The 18,305-nt window shown below is 37.1% G+C and overlaps 1 long non-coding RNA gene across 9 annotated transcripts in view; it reads left to right on the forward strand.

Annotated features, from left to right (window-relative positions):
• The window catches only part of LOC104871329, a 114,124-nt gene that overhangs the window by 73,813 nt on the left and 22,006 nt on the right, over positions 1-18,305 (forward strand). For 3 of the 9 annotated variants that reach the window (XR_002025789.2, XR_004518617.1, XR_004518622.1), the window contains one exon: positions 2,168-2,314. The exons of the other annotated variants lie outside the window; for them this stretch is intronic. This is a non-coding gene — a long non-coding RNA (uncharacterized LOC104871329). The remainder of the gene's footprint in view (positions 1-2,167; positions 2,315-18,305) is intronic. 9 annotated transcript variants of the gene reach the window in all.

Consider the following 18,305-nt stretch of genomic DNA (forward strand, 5'->3'; position numbering starts at 1 on the left):
TTTAAATTTATTGAGATTAGCTAGGTTTGATGGTGCACACCCATAATCTTATCACTCTGGGACTCTGAGTCAGGAAGATCATGAATTTCAGTCAAGCTTGGGCAGTTTAGTGACTTAGTGAGGCCTTGTCTCAAAATTTAAAAAAAAAATTTATAAAAAGTTCTGGGGATATAGTTCAGTGTTCAATCCTCAGTACAGAAAAAAATAAATTTATAGGACTTTATTGTCTAGTACATGATTTGCATTAGTGAACCTTTCATGTATACTTGAAAAGCAAACATATGTCTCTGTTGTTGGTTATAGTTTTTATACATATCAATTAGAGCAAGTTGATGATTTTCTGTGTATTCTATCCAATTATGGAGAGAAGAGAATTGAAATCTAGCTATAATTGCAGAATTATCTAACTTTTTTCCTAGGTCTATTAATTTTACTGTGGGTGTTTAGAAGTTCTGTTATGAGATATCAATATTATAATGTATTCTCAATATGGTGACTCCTTTGTCATTATAAAATGTTCATTTTGGTCCCTGGTAATATTCCTTCAAGTGAAATCTGTCTTATCTGATAACACTTTAGACACTCCAGCTTTTTAAAAAATTACTGTTTAAATGGTATATTTATTTGCATTTTTACTTATGGTTGTGTCTTTATATTTGAGGCATATTTCTCCATTGTTTTTCCTTTATTTTAAATCCAAAGTAGTAATTTCTAATGTAATTAATGATATGGTTGCGTTGAAGTCTGTTGTCTTGGTATTTTTAAAAAATCATTTGTCCTATCTTCTCATCTATTGAGTTAGTAGGTATATACCTTTGTTTTAATCCTAGTGCTTGTTCTGAGGCTTAAAATTTACATAGTACACTCTATCTTTAAATAATATCATATCACATCACAAATATTGAAAGAATATTTTAACCCTGTTGTCATATATTTTACTTCTTCATATTTTGTGAACTTGTAAAAGAAAATAAAAAAGAACAATCTTTTTTTGAATACTTTACCTCTAGTCACTATAATGTGTGTGTGTGTGTGTGTGTGTGTGTGTGTGTGTTTGTGGTACACACAAAGGGATTATCTTAGGCATCAATCCTGTTGTCATATATTTTACTTCTTCATATTTTGTGAACTTGTAAAAGAAAATAAAAAAGAACAATCTTTTTTTGAATACTTTACCTCTAGTCACTATAATGTGTGTGTGTGTGTGTGTGTGTGTGTGTGTGTGTTTGTGGTACACACAAAGGAATTATCTAGTAGGCATCAACTGGGTGTCCTATAATTAACTAAATTCTGTTATTATCTTCCTGTACATAGCATGGGACCCCACAGGTTAATGGGTCAGTCCCACAAAATTATCTTTCACTTTAGGTGCAAGTCACAAGTCCCAGTTTGACATATTTTTGACCAGCTAAAAATTGAAGATGCCCAAGATTAAATCCTTGGGTTGGATTAATTTGCTATTGGAGCTCACAGGACTCAGAAAAATACTTGACTTAAATTTACCCATTGGTATAAAAAGTGAAATTTGCAGGTGGCCCGGGATGTGCAGCCAGCTGGAAGGGCTGCATAGGGCAGTGTGTCTGAGAAGAAGCCTGGATTTTCTGTGCCCTCTCAAGGCCTACAGCCTTTCAGAAACTTGTCCTGAGTAATCTGGAAGCTCTTTGAACCCTGAAGTTCAGGGGTTTTTATGGAGGCTTCATTATGCAGATGTGATGGTGAAATAAATCATCGACCATGGCGAAAACCCCAACTTTGAACACATTTTCCCTTCCCCGCTCCTAGAGGTTTGGAGGTGGTGTTTGTGGGATGAAAATTTCTGACTCTCTAAATCACATGCTTGGTTCCTTTGTCATTGCCACCTTTCTGAAGTGACAACAAAATGCCTGAGAAAATCAGCTTAAAAGGAGGAAAGATTTATTTTCAACTATGGATTCAAAGATCCTAATTTACGGTTGCTTGGCCCTGTTGCTTTTGGGCCTGTGGCTGGACAGATCATCATGGTGGGAACTTGCAGTAGAAGAAACTGTTCGCTGTGTAGTATGGGGGAGGGGTAGGAGAAGGGAAACAGGGACTAAGGTCCCAGTGTCCTCTTCATAAGCATTCCCCCAGTGTCTGTCTGTCTTCCACGAGGCCCCAACTCTTACTTAAAACTTCTGTCCCTTCCCAGCACTCCCGCAGGCTAATCACCAAGCAGTCAATGCATGGCCTTTGGAGGACATTTTCGATCCAGACCAGCCTTTATCCTGAGACTATCCAGGAGCCCAAGAGTTATCGCATTAGACTGTCATCTGGGAAATTCCAAGGTGTTAAGATGGTCAGTGTCAAGAACCACGTTCAAAGACCAAATATTGGAGCAAAAGACTGTCTTAGTATCTTTTATCTACAAAGGTTTTAGGTGCTCTCTCTCCAGAATGAGGGACAGAAACCAAATATATATTTCAGATTATATCACAAAACCCAATAATATATTGTAATTGCTTTTGCTTAAACAGTGTTTTTTAAGGAGATTAAAAGATCAGAGAAAGTATGTTATTTTTACTCACATATTTATCACTTGTACTTTTCACTCCTTTGTGTAGAGTTACATTTCCCTCTGGTATAACTTTTATCTTTCTCTGTGAAAATTTGCCTCAAGGTTTCTTGTATGGTCAGCCTTCTGTATCTGTGGGTTCTATCCCCATGGTACCATTAAATCAAGGATAAAAAGTACCGGGGAAACATTGTGTCTCTTCTGAACACATGAAGATTTTCCCTTATTGTTATTCCCTAAGCAATCCAGTATCACAATGTTTTACACAATGTTTATGTTGTATTAATATATAAATAGCCCAGAGATGATTTAAAGGAGACAGGAAGGTGCAGGTTATTCAGTGCCCTTTTAAATAAGGGACGCATGCTGGGGATTTAGTTCAGTAGCACTGTGCCTGCCTTACAAGCACAAGGTCTGAGTTCAATACCTAGTACTGAAAAAAAAAAACAAAAAACAAAAAACAAAAAACAAAAACAAACAAGGGACCCACACCTGTGGGTTTCAGTATCTATTTGAGTTCTGGATCCCATCTTCTAAGGGTAACAAGGAATGCCTGTAGTGCCATTCTGATAGCATCAGTTTCTCTCAGTATTCATTTGTCTGGAAAGGGCTCTGTTTTGCTCTCTTTTCTAAAAAGCTTTTTTTCCTAAATGTAAAAAAAAATCTTTTTTTGGTTTGTTTTGCTTTCACTATTTTAAAGCTTTATTTCTGGTTGTATGATTTTTTTTGGATAGTTCATTTTCTTCCAGTACTTTCAAGATGTTACTTACTCCATTTTCTTCTGACTTGCCTAGATTGTTTTTTCAGTTCTGGGAGTGAAGAGAGCACCTCACACATGCTTGGCAAATGCCTCACCGCTGCGCTGCATCCTCACCACCTTTCTTAGTTTTTATTAGAAGATTTTATGTTGTTTGGTTATGTTGTCCTGCACAAAATCTTTTTTTAAATCTGACTTTTTAAAAGATTTTTTTTGTTTATTTCTTGTTTCCAGTAGTTTGATTATGTTGTGGCTTGTTGTGTCCTTACTGTATTATGATTATGTCACTATGTTAATATGTGATTTGCTTTAGGTTTATTCTGCTCATGAATTTTTTTGCTTTTTGCATTTGCCATTTATATTTTTCACCAATTTACAAAATTCATGATGATTATTTTTGAAATCTTCCCTCTCTTTCCCTTTTTTCTTCTGGTAGTCCAGCTGCATGTAAATTAGCTTCTATGGTATGTTCATATTGGTAGCTTGAGACTATATTAATTTTGGGAGTCTTTTTCTATTTATGATCAAATTTGGATAGTTTCCATTGCAACGAATTCAAGTTCATTGATCTTTTCTCCTTCTGTTGGTCTTTTCTCTGTTTATTTTAGCCATAGTAATTTTCATTTCAGATTTCAATATCTGTCTTTTTGTGGAATTTAAAATATTTTTATTCAATTTATTCATATTTTCTACTTCACCCTCGATCCTAGATATGTAGTTGTTTTAATGTTCTTTTATGATAATTCTTTCCACATTGTCATCCTATTTTTTTGCTTTTCTTCAAGTATCTATTAATTGCTCTTTAAGTTATGGATATTTTCTTGCTTCTTTGAAATCTTTTTTTTTTTGGTCAGATACTGCACGTTATGAATTTTACATTGCTGGTGTTGGGTTTTGTTACATTCCTTTAGAGAGCATGGAGCTTGGTTTTGGTGCGCAGTTAAGTTACTGGGGATCAGTTTTATCCTCCACGCCTTGCATGTAATCTTTGTTCAGGTTTCTGAGCAGCTGTTAGTCTAAGCCTAAGAGACCCTCCTGCAGCCTTTTCTGATTCTCAGACATTACATGGTGTTGCTGCTCTGGCAAGTGCAAAGTATTCTTAGCTCTGTGTGAACTGTGGGCACTGTCTGGTATACTGTTTTCTTTTATTTCTTTCCTCGGGCTTGAGAAGTTTTAGTTCATGCATATGCAGCTCAATATGTAGCCAAAGCTTAGAGATCTTCTGCCGACCTTCAGAGCTCTGTCTGTTCAGATGCCTCCTGTATGGTAATTTCCCCCACAGTTCTCGTGGGATCATCTTCTGCAGATGCCTGTGACTGTCATCCTATCTCTCTGTGACTTCTGGGCTCTGTTTAAATCCTTTGTCTCTGATCCAAAGCCTAGGAAATGCTTCCAAGTGAGAAGCTGGAACAATCAGCAAGCTCAATTCTGTTTTCTTCCTTTCAGGAGTGACAGGTCTTACGTTGCCTGTTACCCAGTATCTGAAAACTTTTGTTCCATGTATTTATCCAGTTATACAGATTGGAGAATAATTCTTACAGTAGTTAAATCCTTCAGGAGTAGATAATGCTTGTTGGAGTGTTTAAAATTTTGTTAGTGTTCTTTGAGGATAATTGTTATCATTGTTTTTACTTTGCCAAAAGTGTCTATGAATTTAACAAAATTGTTGTATATTTCACACTGTAGTTTAGTTTATTGTTTTAAAACATAGTGTATTTCTTAACAGAGAGTGTTCTCTGTTCTCTTTTTAATTGAAGATGAGTGATGGTGCACATTATTTAAAATTTACATAATTATAAATTGATTTCCAGTGGTCTGTGGACTGCGTTATGTGATTTGGGGATACAGTAGAATTATCTTACTGCTATACCAATGGTACGGAAGTCCTTCCTATCAGGAGGAGCCTTAGTCATAAGCAAAATAGAAGGCCCACTGTGCCATGAAGCTTGCTTAACAATGTCAAAATTGTGTCCTGATTAAGCTAATATTTAAATAACTTCTAATTAGTTCTTTATATGCATGTGTTTGGAAGATGAGTCTGAACTGTGCTCAATTGATGGGAAAAGTCTATTTAGAATAAAAATAGATTTTAGTCACAGTCAAGAAATGGTTGTGTATGGTACTTTTAATTCACAAAAAATCTAACAGCTGTCAGTTTTCATCAAAAACTTTTCACTGGAAAACTCTTGTGAACTAGACTTCAGTGATAATAAATGAAATTACTTCCTTACTTATGTGAAACCATGTAGATAAGATTTTTAAATCATTTTAGAGAATATTAAAATCATATAAGGTAAGAGATTTGTTGAAAGAGTGACACTGTTCGGTAAGTTTGAGAAACAGTGCTTCTGATGTCTGCTGCGTGAATATTCATTATGCACATAAGTATTCTGAGAAATCCTGCAGTAAACAAACCTGTTTGATTCTAATTCAACATTTTCTACACTTACCTAATTACTTTTTGTTTTTTACTAGTACATGATTGCATTACTCTGTGATTACATTCCTTGTGGCGAGTTGGTACATGAATATACACAATTTAATTCTTTTTTAAAAAAATCTCCCTTTCCCTTTCCTCCTTATCTCTTGATCTCCTTCCCATTTGAACAAAATCCATCTCCCTGCTTCCTATTATCTTTTATTTTGTTCTGTATTTACATTTTGAGTTTCTCCTATAAGAGAAACCATGCAGCATTTAAGCTTGTGCATCTGATTTATTTCATTTCACATTATGGTCTCAAGGTGCATCCATTTTTCTGCAAATGACTGAAGTTTATCATTCTTTATGACAGAGTAGTACTCCATTGTGTGTAAACACCACATTTTCTTTATCCATTTGTCTGTTGATGGATAGAAAGTTGGCTTCCAAGAATAAGCTATTATGAATTGTACAGCCATAAACATGGGTATTCATGTAGCACTGTAATATGATGTATTTAACTCTTTCAGGAAGATACCTATAAGGGGAATAGCTGGGTTGAATGGAATTTCTATTTTTAGCTTTTTGAGGAATCTTCATACTGATTTCCATAGCGATTCTACTACTTTTCACTCTCATCACCAGTTTGGAAGAGTTCTTTTTCCCCTCAGTCTTGCCAACACTTGCTGTTATTTGGTTTCTTGATGATGGCCATTCTTTCTGGAGTAAGATGGGTCTCCGTGGTGTTTTGATTTGTGCCACTCTGGTGGCCAGGCATATTGAATATTTTTTTGGTGCATGTATCTACTGGTCATTTTTACTTCTTTTGAGAAATGTCGATTCATTTCAGTTGACTGTCTTTTGATTGGGTATTTTTTGGGGCAGGAGAGTCTAGTGTTTTTGAATTTTAAAATATATTCTACATATTAGTCTTCTGTCTGAGGAATAGCTGGCAAAGTTTTCTCCCCTTCTGAGGGTGGTCTCTTGACTCCATTGTTTTCTTTGGTGTGCAGAAGCTTTTTAATCTGTATGATCCCATTTGTTGATTTTGGTACTATGTCTTATGCTATTGGGGTTTTTTCCATGAAAACCTCTTAACGTTTCTTGAGACACTAGTGCTCTGCAGAACACAATTTTAGAGATACTGCCTAAATAACGGTGATATATATCATGTGTTATTTATCTAGCCATATCTGGGCCCATAAATCTATAAGAAATGTTAAAGAAAATATAACTGAAGATATGGAAATGTTTTGCCAAGTGTAGACTTCATTGAACACAATTAATAATTTTGAGGTGCAAAGTTGCACAGCTATTTCTCTTTTCAAAATAAGAGTTTTTCAACGTGTTATGCAGAAAACCAAACCTTATAAGGCATCTTGGACAAAAACTAAAGTGAATCTTATAAAATAAACTTTTGGTGACAAAAGTATAAATGAATTAGAAACACATGGAATAAATTGCTTTTTAACTTATGCATAAAATTTGAGAAATGGCTTAAAATGAGCACTGACCAAATTTTGGGGGCATTTTTCTAAGTGGCACACCAGGAAGTGGAGGATGTGCATGGTCCTCATAAAGAATTTATCCATTCCTAATTTAAAATTCCACAAAAGAGTTAGAAAATGACATTTCTGTTTGGAATGTTCTTAACAGCACTCTCATGCTACAAAACAAGTTCTTTAAAGTCAGTTGCATCTACTTCTAGCCCTACCTAATAGCCTGTCAGAGCCATCAATCAATATCCCAAGTTGGAGCACTAATATGCCAGAAATATACACATGATATTTTGTTTTTTATTCAGTTTTGGTGGCAAGTAGACATAAGACAAAGGATCTTTTTAAAAGCTATTGTTCCATTAGATACCTCTTACTCCAACTCTGATATTTGGTCATAGTACACAGCTCTAATAGGTATTTACTTGTCTATGCAAAACAATAATCAGGGAAGTCAGCAGACCTCTGGAAATAGAATTTCTTAACTTGTGTTTACTCTGTTGGGTTCAAAGCAGTAGAGCAGAAAACACTGTAATTCTGTGAAAACACTTGGTCTTGCCTTTTGTAAAGTGTGAGGTTCATAATAGAATTTTTTAATAAAGTAGTAAGATTTACAGCAAATTGTTTATACTTGATTAGTTTTTATAACCCTGGTATCTTACCATTATCTCTAACATATTCACAGGAAGTAATATTAGTTTTAGTAAAAATACTAGAAAGTGAACATTTGGAGCATGTAGTTAATGGATGGTCTGGTTTTGGTATTTTAGAAGATTAAAATGTGTTTGTCCTGCTAGGAATAAAGAAGTAAAGTAAGATGATCCGCATTGGAGCTGCATTCAGGCCTTTATAATTGTAAGAAATGCTTGAAATATTAGTTGAGAGAAAAGGAATATATAAATATAAATATAAACTCTATTCATCTTGGTGAGAGTTTTTGTAATGCTCTACTTTATGAGGCTTTCCAGAAAAGAGTGTAATCTAACATATAAACCATTACTTTCAAGAAGCCCTGGATAAAATTTGTCTTATACATTTTCAGATATTTGTATTTGTATCTTCAGGAAGTACTAATTCTAACATTGAATGATAGGTTTTTTTTTTTAGTATATGGAATTGCTCTCTTACATATGTTTATAAATAATTTAAAAATTCTATTTGTTCTATCCATTTATGGAACAACAATAAAAAATTTTTGAAGAATATTATGTATGTATGTGAGTCCTGAACTCTACTTAATAGAAAGTCTGATTCTTATCTGTCCATTTGCTGTGATGCTTAATTTTATGTGTCAACTTGTTTGGGCCACAGGGTGCCCAGACATTTGGTCAGATTTTATTCTGGTATGTCTATAAATGTATTTCTAGATAAGACTAACATTTGAATTGGTCAATTAAATAAAGCAGACTGCCTTCCCTTATATACTTGGTGGGCTTTGTATAGTCAGTTAAAGACCTGAACAGAACAAAAAGACTGACTAAGGAGGAACTCCTCATACCTGGCTACTTGTGCTGGGACATTGGTCTTTTCTCACCTTTGAACTTGAACTGAAACATGAGTTCGATCTCAAACCTGCCAGCGTTTAGGCTGGAACTCACTCCATGGGCTCTTTTGTTTCTCTTCCTGGATCTGCAGCTGACTGCAAAACTTGGGACTTGTCAGCTTCCATAATCATGTAACCCAACTCTTTATATGAAATCTCTCCTGTTGGTTCTATTTCCCTGAAAAACATTGACTAATAAACCTGCCTTCCTGTCCTTTTCATTAAGCTCAGAACAGATCTGTGCAGCCATTGTACTCAAACTATCAGGTTGTGACAGAGTGGGATTTTACATATTCTTTTGCACAGTCATGCTTAACAGACTTGCTCAGCCACATTCAGTCACTGCTGAGGCTACGCAAAGAAAAAGAGACACGAGGCCAGCCTTTGTCTCTGTATATATTTCATGACAAAATTTTGAATTCCTAGAGACCATTAAGATATCTCTCAATTTTTTCCCCACTATCCGGACAGTTATGGTGATTTTGTACCCCATGAGAAGAAGGGCAGGAAAACCTTTATTAATGGGTTTATTAATGGTCTAAGATGAAATCATATCATTTCAGAACTTGTGGTAAAATCTGTGTTATACCTTTCCCATTTGAACATGTTCTTCCTGCTTCCCAGAATCTGTGGGGGCAAGGGAAAGGGAAGGAAGGGAAAAGGAGAGAAAAAAAAGAGAATGCAAGGAAAAAATAGGAACAGAGCTTTTGTAAATGAGGAGAGGAAAAGGTTGGAAGAGAGGGGAGGGGAATGGGAAAAAAGATTTAAGATATATTATGTATAGGTACACATATATGAGAAATATGTACAAATAAAAATATAAAATTAAACAAATCTGTGTTAGAAGTAGGGCTCAGTAAACATTTTCTGTCGGGGCCAAATCAGTATTTTTAGGTTTATTCCAACTCATTCCTTTTTGCTGATCTGCTCTGCCATTGTTTCACAGAGGAAGCCATACTGTGTCTCTGTTCCAGCAAAGCTTTATTCACAAAAAAATAGGTCCGCCAATTCACACCAATTCACATGGCAATCTTATCCATAAGAAACCTCAAAGACATACTGAAAAGCAATGTTCTACAAAATGTGTGAGCACTCCCTTGTCCAGTCAAGTTATATGTAAAATTAACCATCAAAATATATGGGGGGGGGAGAGGAGAGAGAGAGAGAGAGAGAGAGAGAGAGAGGAGAGAGAATATTTGGTAGAGTTAAGACAATTTCACATTGTAAATCTTTTTCATCTTCCCTTTCTTTTCATATTAGAAGTCCCTTTAGGTTTTCCAGAAATTGATCTGATTGTTCTTTATAATGCAGATTACTTATTGGTCACCTACTGTGTGCCACTCACGGTGCTGCTGTGGAGGAGTCAATGGTGAGTTAGACTCACTGTCCTCAAGGAGGTTACAAGCTAGATGGGAGACAAATGTGGAGATAATTTTGATACTGTGTATTAAATGCTAAAACATGAGTGAGCATTAAGTGCCCAGGGACCACAGAGGAAAGACATCTAATCTTGCTTTGGGAGTTAGAGAAGACTTCCTGGGGAAGAGAAAAATTACACTAAACAACAAAGAAGAGAAGCTTTAACAGACGAGAGCCAGGGGAACCTGTCAAAGGCAGAGGGGACTTTAGGGGAGAGTGCAGTGGTCACAGGCTCATGTGACACTTGTCTGAGCTCCTCTTCATCATTCAGCCAAACTGAGCATGCCTAATGTTAGGCATTTTCAAAGAAAAGAAGGCTCTTTAAGGATGCCATGAGCCAAAATGAAAGGATGAGATGTTAATCACCCCTGTGATGTCTAGTAACAAGACAGTATTTGCTCATGGCTAGAACATTTTCTTCATCGGAATAAATATCTGAAGGAATGGCAATGAATAAAGTAACAATGACAATTAGTGGCATGTTGGGCACATTTCTGGTTGTTAGTTGTAACAGAGAAAGTCACTGAGTTAGGCGGGCTCAAATCTCTTCATTCCCCTAGTTTCCTGAGACTTACTTGACAAATAAAACTTGTTTATATTTGAGGTATACAAATAATGTTTTGATATGTACTTATGTTGTGAAATGATAACCACAGTCCGCCCAATTTATGTGTTTATCACATCATAGTAACTGCAAATCACAGTAACTAGAAATCTTCATACACAAAGAAGAAAGGACAGTTGACAATTCTAGTAAGCCTTCTGCAGTGCTCATTTTAGGTCACAGTATCCAACTTGTCATTTGCTTTATAAGTTGTGACCTTGAAATACTTCATCACCCTAAGACATTATCATGGGCAAAGAAATGAAAAATGGGACCATTCGTACTACAATACGAAGAGCAGAGTGAACAGGATAACACTGGAGGCAGTGACACAAATTAGGCATTTAGGTGAGAAGGAAAATGACCTAAACCAGAGTAATAGTATAAATGAAGCGAAGTAGATGATCTGCAAGAATTGAAGAAGAATAAATTGAGACTATTAAGAGACTATTAAAAGGTCTCAAATAATTGAGACTATTAAGTAGGTCTTAATTATTTCACTAGAGTGGGTGGGCTTGGTGGATGAGGGACAGTAGTTGAGGTTGGCAGTCAGGTGTGACGTGGACAGTGTGATGGGTAGTGACTCTTGTGCAAAGACTGAGAATATAAAAGAGGATGTGAGTGTCAAGTAGCTCTTAAACAGCAAACAGCTGCTCGGTGGGCTTACTGTGCTTCTACAGATTTGTGTAAAATGGAAGCGTTGAGCTCAGGTAGAGTTAGCTTATTTTTCAAAGCAAAATGAGCACCATGTTCTTTGTGTGTGTAAAGGGTTGCCACGTCCCGTGATTTAGATTCCAGGTAGAGGCTGTGCACTCTGTGGGTCTGTGTCCTCCAACCCTCTAAGAGGCTGCCAGAAGATTTCCCAAGCCTTTGTCCTGGAGGTGACATAGTTGTCACCCCGGTCATGAAGCAGATGCACCCTCTAACTCGGGGGCAGGCACCACCTCCAGTCTGAGACATACAAACACCAGCAACAGTTGCCGCCCCCCCAGCAACATAATGATTTCAGTTTTGGACATGTTGAATTTGGAGCAAATAGAATATCGAAATAAAGATCTCAGTAGACAATAAACTGTTTATAGGATTATTCACTATGGTGTTTACAGAAATGAGATTAAAAAAATCTGTACACTTTATGTTAAAATGATGGCGTGGTAGTCATTTGTAAGATAGTTACAGCAAGTATTTGCTAGGCTGCCTCATTAATCACCATGATAACCTTAGTATGTGTAAGATTTATTATTTTATTCACTACAAACTTAATTCATCTAATCTTAGTCTTCTGTTGAATATGCAGTTTGATGTTCTGCTAATAATCTCAAAAAATCAAGAAAGTAGTATTGTGGCAGGATACTTATGGCACTCAAGGGAACTGGTCTTGTAACTGTGACTGTTGCTTGCTTTAGGTTAGAGCGGCCATCTCCAATCTCTATAGAAATAAAAGGCAAACCACACATTTCAGTCACATATATAATTTACAACTTTCGGGCCGCCATGTTTTAAAAAACACTTCAAAAACAGATGACATTAACTGTCATAATATATTCAGCATAGTATATGTAAATATTTCAATATGTAATCCACATAAAATTATTAGTGATACATGTTACGTTGTCTTCATACTAAATCTTTGAAATCTGGTGTGACTTGTATGGCATATCTTGATGTGGACCAGATACGGTACAAGTGCTCAATGGCTATGTGTGACTACTGGCCACTGTATCACAGAACTAGGCCTCAAGAACAGTAAGTTGTATTACATCGTGTCTGGTGAACATAATTTTTTGTATATCGGAAGACTGCATACTAAGGTATGCGTCTTAGCTTAAACAATTGAATACTGTATTAGCCAAGGTTGTGTCACTGAGACAAAATACTTGATACATGCAACTTAAAGGAGTAGAGGTTTATTTTTAGTTCATGGTTTCAGAGATTTCAGCCCATGATCACCTGGCTCTAGGCAGAGACGTCAGAGCAGAAGGGTGTGGTGGAGGAAAGCTTCCCAGCTCATGGTGTACAGAAAGCAGAGGTCAGCGTCAGAGTACCTCTGTCAGCGACCACATATAGTCCCGAAGGTCATGATTCCATGACCCATTGGGACACACTCACAAGTGTCTTTACTAATCCCCTAGGGACTCATAAACCAATCAACTCGACAAGATTAACCATCACAAATATTAAGGACAACAAACACTATTATTTAAACAATGGGCAGCAAATTCATACTTTTAAAAAAAGGAAGGGCTGGAGCTGCAGCTCTGTGGTAGAGTGCTTGCCTAGCATGCACAAGGCCCTGGGTTCAATCCCCAGCACAAAGGGTGAGGAATATGCTCAATAAAACAAAAACGAATTGGGCTGGGGATTTAGCTCAGTGGTTCCACTACCTGCCTCTCAAGTACAGCTTTGATCCCAGGTACAAAAAAAGAGAGATTGTCAGCCTTACTTTAAATCAGATAGATATTTCAGGGCCTAAAATAGGTATATTGGAGATGAATTAAGCTAGCGAGTATATCATTGGTATAAACTATGCCAGGGTTTCACTATGGAGATCAAGTAGCTATGAGAGTTGAATTATAATACTCCCATCATTTACCCTTGAATAATAAGTTATAGGTTAGTAGAATTTTATCTAAAGAGACACCTCATCATTTTCTGGCTTGAGAGCATTTGCTTATTCACTGTGTTAACAAATGCATTGGCTATGCAGTGTAGAAGCACCTCAAAAATCTAAAAGATATCCATTAAGTAATTTAAGGAACAGACACTGAGGGGAAGAGTCTACTACCCTATACAGCAGTTGGAAACCATAAACCTTAGAAGGTCTGCAGTGTGCTAGTGGTTTTAGAAAACAACTATTCAAGTAGTTTCAGAAGTGTAAGACCTTCTAAGACACATGGTAATCACTGACCACGTTTGCTGTGGGAAAGCCCAGTAAGACTTGGAACTTGCTATGCATTTTAGGGAGGAGACCTGTCACCCCAAGCGGTATACTGTGGTCACATTGTAGGTACACTGAGGGAATGTGCTCAGGGGAAAGTGAATTTGTGAGCTGAATGTGTGAAATGGCTTGGCTGCTTGTAAAGCCTGTAGCTATCTCTTTGATGTTGCTTATTATCTGTGATTGTTGGGGGTTTTTGTTTCTTTAAAGACTTGGGAAAAGCAAATGGTGAGTGTTACTAGTTAAAAGCACTTTCTTTAAAGAGTGTCCCATAGGAAAAGACAAATAGTTCTGTTTTATCCTTATTGACTGATTTTTTTTTTTAAGACTCCAACAGTTTTAAACATTAGATGAACTCTATAGCAGAGTGGCTACGTGGGAGCAATAAATAGTATTGAATAAGGAAGTCAGAAATGGTGGGATGGGTAACATCTACTTTATTTCCATAATCCAGAAGAGTGGTGTACACCATAATACACTTTAAGAAGTTTGTCAATCCACTACAGTAAAATAATGGCTTAATGTAATGTTTCTGACTTAACCATTGATTAGTTAAACCCATTGTCATTTGCTCGTCTTGCTTGGAATGAAGTTTTGTGAATGGAAGAGTTGCTATGGAAGTTTTCAAACAGTTTTAAAGTTTGGGTCCTGGAGGTGACTTAAAGGTGGAAGCCTCACCTAGCATGTGTGAGGCCCTAGGTTTGCTCTTCATTACTGTAAAATGCAAAATAACAACAACAACAACAAAAAGAAAATTGCTCTGTCATACTCAGAGAATGCCTTCCGGAGAAGAGGATGTTTGTGCCTCTTGGGAGAATTGTTTGACTTGAAGGAGATGGAGGAATGAGCCTTCCACGTGCATAGAAAGGGGTTCTAGAGGGGACAGTGATGCCTGGCCTGAATGCTAGTCCACCCTTGGTGGATTGAAGGGACAGTGTGGTGACCAGCGGGGCCACAGAAACAAAGGGTACTATTATTTACTGTCTTTATTTTTCTAGGTACTTTTTATACAAACCTGAATTGAAGTGAGGGAAATTGGGGAAAAATTGAATAAAAGATTTCAAAAGTATTAAGGGATTGTTTGGAAATAAATCCCAAAACATAAAATAAAAATGAAAGTGATATTACAGCCCTAATTATGATGAGGACATGCCTTTGAATTCAGACAAAAAGGGCTCCTGTTGGCCAGATCTGGAATACTTTGAGATTTAAAATAATGAGAATGATAGATTTCAATTCATTAAAAATTCATCAATCCATACCTAACAATAAACAAATAATGGAGCAGGATACTCTCAGTGCCAGGTACCCCATGACTACATTGAAAACCCGAGATAATTAATTCTTAAGAGAGAAAGTTTATCTGGCCCACGGTTTTGGAGGTTCAGGTCTGTGATACATTGTTGGGCCTGTTGCTTTGTGGGGAGACAGTGCCTCACGGTAGAGTGCACGGTAGAGCACAGCTGCTCACCTGTCAGCCAAGAAGTCAGAAACAGAAGGAGGGAGATGGCGCATTCCCGTCTCCTTCCCGCACACACTGCCAACCACCTGAGTGACTGCCATCGGGCTCCTCTTCCTAAAGGTACACAGCGTCTTCCAGCCCTGGGCTGTCAACCTTTACTGCAGGGACCTTTGAGGTACATTCAGCAATAGCTGATACCCACTGGTGAATGTGGGATGAATGACAGTGTTAGAAAAATCACCGTTGTGTAACCGCCAGACAAGAATGATTACTAGATGCTAACCTAGGGGGTGATAATTCGATGAAGACCAGCGTATCCACAAACTTTAAGAATCTCCCCATGAATTGCTTTTTAATTACACAAGCTAAGACAGTTTTTAGTTGCAAAGAACTTTGGAGTAACCTGGTAAACACCACCTTAACCACTTAAGACATCCAAGTTAACATTACCAGTACTTGGACAAACCAGGATCACATGCTTCCTGCTGTAATACATGGAGAAGAACACATCATCATCTGTGTAGTATTATTGCCCCAAATGCATAGCCTAAATCTAACTAGGAGGAAATATTAGACAAATTCAAATTGAGGGATTTTACAAAGGAAATTGCAGCTACTGTTTACAAAGGTCAGTATTGTAAAAGATATGGGAAGCTTGAATCTGGAGCAGACAAAAATTTCTGTAAAGAACATTTTTGGGACAACTGACAAATTACAATAAGTTCTATGTATTAGATTAGATAAAAGCATTGTGTCAACAGTGAATTTCCAAATTTTGATTATTGCAGTTTGATAATTTAAGTGGATGTCTTTTTTGTTGGGAAATGTTCACTGACATGTTTAGAGGCCATGGAACACTGTGTCAGAGACTTAGTGCTCAATAAATCCAGAAAAATAAAATTGCATCTACAAAGAGAAAGAGGAGGAGAAGGAGGGTAAGGAAGAATAATAAAAATTTGTGGCAAAATGTTAACAGTTTAGGTGAAGCACATACAGTTTTTTATTGTGTGCTTAAAACTTTTCTGCAAGTATAGAATTATTTCAAAATAGAAATGGAAATCAAGAAATGGTTTGCTGAATGAATTGTGGCTAGAGTATGTTATTTGGTTTGGGAACTTTTTTGTGCTTCTTTTATGAATTTTCTTCTCAGAAGGAGAAGAGGCAACCCTGAATATAGTTAGAAAAGCACTGCGCTTAGAGGATCATTCCTTCCAGCGGTGAAACAAGATACATCAAATAGTTTCATATGCCATAATAATTTCATGTAAGAGAGGGTACATCAAATATTTCATGAGCTGTAAGAAGGGACTATTTGTCCTTTTAAATATGGCTAATGTGAAGATTGTGGATAAATGTTTATAGACACTTAGACAAAAAGAACATATAGAAAAACAAATTAGGCACTAAGGCAAAGTCTGTGTTTGGCCCAGTAGTTCAGGGAATTGAGAGGGAGGCTATAATTAGGGAGAAATTTATTTAGGAGGCAGCCATGTTTTACTTTTACTTTAGGTGCAAGTAAAATTGTGCATGTGAAATAAGGCATGAGAAGGAGTGAAGTGTGGAAATGCTGATCAGCATCATTATTTAAGTTTATAATCATGGGAAGGGTGACTACCATCAGTAGAACGACAAGGTCACATTGACCTTTAGAAGTGAGAGGGCAGGGCTGGGTATGTCACGCTGTGGTAGAGCACTTGCTTAGCAGAGCTGAGGTCATGAGTGGCATCCCGAGGAATGCAAAACAAGCAAGCAAGCAAGTAAACAGAGGACAGATGGTGTAAAAATGATTTGAAATAGATAAGAGCGCAAAGGAGAAATGTTAAAAACATCCTACTTCTTGCTACTTTAGCAATTGTACCAAGTTTGGGTGCTGGAAAGCAGCACCAATCATATAAAAAAGACAGGAATCCCACCTGAATCCTAGTGGGGTCAGTCGCTGCTTTCCTGTTTTAGAAAACAGTTTCAGAATAGTAAAATTATGGAATGATAAGCACATAAAGTGCATGTATTGTTTTTTGTTTTTAGGTTGGTTGCAAGGAAATTTTCATTTCCTTAAAGGCAAAAGCAAACAACTAACAAAGGGGAAGCAAATGAATCCTTTTTTTTTTTTTTTTTTGGTACTGGGGATTGAACTTGGGTCCTTGAGCTTGTGAGGCAGGTGCCAGAAACACTGAGCTAAATCCCCAGCATGAATTATTTTCTTTTGAGCCTGATTTGTGAGCCAGCTGCAAAAATGGTGTAAGAGATGTATTTTAAAAAGTGGGGAAGTTAGTATGTAAAACATGAAAGAGCATTGTTTTTAAGAGTGCCACAGTATCAGCAATGATAAGAGGTGATCATAGAGGAAAGGAAGAATGAAAATAAACTTCATTAAAAGTTGGAAAATGCATATAGCAGAATGAACAAGAGCAATAGACTCACAATGCAGCAAAGATAGCATGTGCAAAACCTTTGGATTCTTGGGATTTGGAAAATAGTAAAATGAAAATTGGTTAACATACAAAGGTAATAGAAGAAGAGTAAAAAGAACTATTGTTATAAAAATGAACCTCTCTGAGAGTTTGGAAAAATATAAATTACAAAAATGATATGTGGGAAATGATCTGCAATTTTAACCTTTGTGAGCGCGATCTGAAAGTAGTACTGAATTAAGTCAGAAATTGTATTGACAAAGGAACTCTAATTGTAGGGAGTGTACGGGCGGGGTGCTTTGTAGAGTTCTGCTATGGAATAGCAATGAAACGTTAGAGGTAGGTGGAATAAAGCGTTGGAGGAGTGGATAATTTACAATCACTTATAATAGTTATTACTCTCTCTCATATGAGAGCGACACAATCCCCTGTTCCGTGCCCCGCTCCGTTGGTGTCTCAGTGACTTTTTCTTTGCTGAGTCGCAATACCTGACACCCACAACTTAAAAGGAGAAAAGGTTTATTTTGGTTTGCGTGTCAGCCCGTGGCCAGCTGGCCCCAAAGAAGGAACAGCACGGCAGAGAGGCACGGCAGCGGAAAAGCAGAGTCAAAGGAGGAGCGGGGAAGACAGATGGGACCTTCCGGGCCACGCCCCCAGTGACCCACCTCTTCTGACCAGACCCACCACCTAACGGCAATCAGCTGTAATGGCCTTGTGAGCCGGTCA

This window comes from Fukomys damarensis, unplaced genomic scaffold (genome assembly GCF_012274545.1).
Source record: "Fukomys damarensis isolate Sample0158 unplaced genomic scaffold, DMR_v1.0_HiC HiC_scaffold_3, whole genome shotgun sequence".
Lineage (NCBI taxonomy): Eukaryota > Metazoa > Chordata > Mammalia > Rodentia > Bathyergidae > Fukomys > Fukomys damarensis.